Source organism: Charadrius vociferus, unplaced genomic scaffold (genome assembly GCF_000708025.1).
Source record: "Charadrius vociferus isolate BGI_N301 unplaced genomic scaffold, ASM70802v2 scaffold917, whole genome shotgun sequence".
NCBI classification, from domain to species: Eukaryota; Metazoa; Chordata; class Aves; order Charadriiformes; family Charadriidae; genus Charadrius; species Charadrius vociferus.
The window spans coordinates 1,335,560-1,339,080 of record NW_009649175.1 but is presented as its reverse complement, the minus strand read 5'-3'; positions in this window follow the sequence as shown (position 1 = coordinate 1,339,080).

The following is a 3,521-nucleotide window of genomic DNA, read 5'->3' as shown; positions in this document are numbered from 1 at the left end:
ACCAGCAGCAGCTCTGCAGGGGCTGCAGGAGGGGCAATTAACTGCAGCTGAGCCCCTCTCCCACCCCAGGGTATACAGGGAGGTCCCCGGGGTGCAGCTGCACCAGGGTTGGGGCAAGGGGACCCCCAGGCTCAGCTTTGGGGCTGCAGCGCAGGTGAGAGCTGCTGCAGTGGGAGGATGGCTCACGGCTTTCTCTCCTGCTGATCCTCCAGTTTGGGAGGAAGATTATTATTTTTTTCTTTAATCATTTTCTCTTTTTATTTGGTTCTGGTTTCTGATGAATTCCTTAATAATGCCTTATGAAAACTGTTGTAAGATGCATTAGCAGTAATTTCTTAATGGCTGAAGCTGGCGCTGGCAATTAGCACTAAGGACCTCTTACCCAGGCAACGTGCTTGGACCTGTGCAGCCAGCGGCTTCTCAAGCTGTTGGATTGTCTGGAGTATCACATACTAATGAAATAATTGTAAGTGGAGATTTGCTTTTTTTTTTTTTTTTTTTTTTCATTTAAGTACGACCTGATTATTGCAGTGAAGGAGGCTTTTTAAAAAAAGCTATCCCTACTGGTATTTCTGCAAATGGAGAAATAAGTTTGGAAACACTGGGGCATTTCTGCATCAGCATCTCCCCCTGCGTCTGAGGAGGATGGGGTGGGAAATGTGCCTTTCTGGGGTAGCGGGGTGCTGCAGAGCTGGGGCCAGCGGGGAGCAGGAGCTGTTTGCACATCCTCAGCTTGCGCATGAGGTAACGGCTTGAAGCCATTAGACCTGTAACACAACGCTATAATGGCCACTCTGCCGATTACATTACATTTCATGGGTTTATAGCAATTACACTGCACCGGGTGGTGTCATAACACATTAAGGTTTATAGCTTAATATCGGCTCTACCAGAGAGACGCTGTGTGCTGGACGTGGCTGTGGGTGAGCATCCCCCGGGCAGGGAGGAGCGGGCTTCCCATGGGTCTGACCCTGGGGCTGGCTGAGGGGCTTGGGAGGGACCGAGACCTGGGGCTGCGCATTTTGGGACCCCACTCACCCGGGGAAGATGGGGCACGATTGTGTTTATCAGCAATTCATCTTGCACGGGGCACCCCAGCCGCAGCGGCACCTCTCTACTAGCCCTGTCCGAATCACTCGGAGGCCGGTGCTCCTTTATTTTTCCTTCTGGAGCAGCGTTAGACTTCTCAATATCCACATCATTCAAAGCCAAATGATTTTTACTGCTGAGGGAGGCGGAGGAGCCACCCTAACCAGGCCTTTCAAACCCCGCTCTCGGAGCAATGCTGATGCTGCGGACACGGGGCTGTGCCCCCGGCCGGGGGGGGGAGAGGAGGCGGGGAGGTTGGAAAGATTTCATTTTTTATTTCTTTCTAAGAACTCGGTTCTGATAAAATACACAATCACATCTGAAAGGGGCTGGTGTCATTAAGCAGTCGGATGCCGGGCAATTTGCATTAAGCCCTTTGTTGCCACCGGTGCCAGCATGTGCCTTGATGCCCGGGCAGCGGCCGGAGCCAGGAGTGTGCCGGCTCCGGGGGGAGGAGATGCTGTATCGGGGCTCAGCTTGGAGACCCAGCAGCCCCTGATGCATCTCAGGACGGTGAGCTCGCAAGCTCAGCTCTAAGCCCCGGCAAAGCTCTCCTGGGCAGCTGGAGGGAGATGCAGGTGGTTTGCGCTGCCTTTTTGTTTTTGGGAATGATTTTTTTCTAGCCGCTTTGCAGCGGTGATCCCTCCCGCAGCACACGCCAGCAATTCCCAGTGCTGCGGCCATGGAGCCGCGATGGGCTGACGGGGAGGGCCCGGGGCTGGGAATGCAGCGCCAGGAGATAAGGGAGCTGCGTCATGGGAAACCAGCCTCGGGAGACCAGCTGCCCAAACCGGCCGAAGGACACGAAGAGATAAGGATAAGGTCACCCAACCCTGGGAGAGCTCACCGGGCAGCAGGAGGCTGAATAAACCTCTCGGCCGCATCCGGAGCTGCCAAGGAAGCCGCAGGGGCTCCACCGGCACCACCAGCCCTCAGCAAGGCAGGGACACGGGCCAGTGGGGCTGAGCAGTTTCTGAGCACTGGTTTACACCCCACTGGGGCCGGGCTGGGTGAGCACGTGGCTCCTCGCAGGGCACCAGCTCCCATCCCGTCCCAGAGGATTTATTTTCCTAAAATGGAAGCAAAAGCTGAATTGATTTATTTTGGTCAGCGGCATGCGGAGCAGGGTAAATAATCCACAAGAAGCTCCAGAGCTGTCCAGATACACCAGGCATCTTCAGTGGCCCAGTTTCTTCTCCTAGAAGAACTGGGATGGTCTTATTTTCTGGCTGCCCAGTTCCTGTGGCAGGAGCTGGCTCGTGACTGGTGGCCAACAGCTGGCTCTGCTCTGGGCAAGCATCGCTGTGGCGATGTGTGCATGTGTGCCCATGGCTCAGGACACACTTGCTGGCTCACCCCACAGAGGTGCACTTGATATCTCTCGCTTGCTCCTGGCACACTGTTAGATTGTGCCATGGGGTCCTCAGGTGGCCACAGAGACCCTTTTGTTGGCTGATGGGGGTGTTTTGTGCCTCCCAGCACAAACCCTCAGCAAGTTTGCTGATGACACAAAGCTGGGAGGGGTGGCTGACACACCAGAAGGCTGTGCCACCATTCAGTGAGACCTGGACAGGCTGGAGAGTTGGGCAGAGAGGAACCTAATGAAGTTCAACAAGGGCAAGTGTAGGGTCCTGCACCTGGGGAGGAATAACCCTCTGCACTGGTACAGGTTGGGGGCTGACCTCCTGGAGAGCAGCTCTGTGGAGAGGGACCTGGGAGTCCTGGTGGACAACAAGTTGCCCATGAGCCAGCAACGTGCCCTGGTGGCCAAGAAGGCCAATGGTATCCTGGGGTGCATTAAAAAGAGTGTGGCCAGCAGGTTGAGGGAGGTCATCCTCCTCCTTTACTCTGCCCTGGGGAGGCCACATCTGGAGTACTGTGTCCAGTTCTGGGCTCCCCGGTTCAAGAAAGACAAGGAACTGCTGGAGAGAGTCCAGCGGAGGCTACAGAGATGATCAGGGGACTGAAGCATCTCTCTTATGAGGACAGGCTGAGAGACCTGGGGCTGTTTAGCCTGGAGAAGAGAAGACTGAGAGCGGATCTCATCAATGCTCATCGATATCTAGAAGGCGGGTGGCAAGAGGACAGGGCCAGACCCTTTTCAGTGGTGCCCAGTGACAAGAGGCAACAGGCACAAACTGGAACAAGGGAAATTCCATCCAAACATGAGGAAACTTCTTTACTTTGAGGGTTACAGCACTGGAACAGGCTGCCTAGAGAGCGTGTGGAGTCTCCTTCTCTGGAGATATTCAAAACCTGCCTGGACGCAATCCTGTCAACCTGCTCTGGGTGACCCTGCTCTGGCAGGTGGGTTGGACTGGATGATCTCCAGAAGTCCCCTCCAACCCTGCCATTCTGTGATTCCAGCTGCTCTGGGAGCCTCTCCGTACAGCTCCAAGCCCCACGTGTGCTACGGGCATGCAGGATCTCAG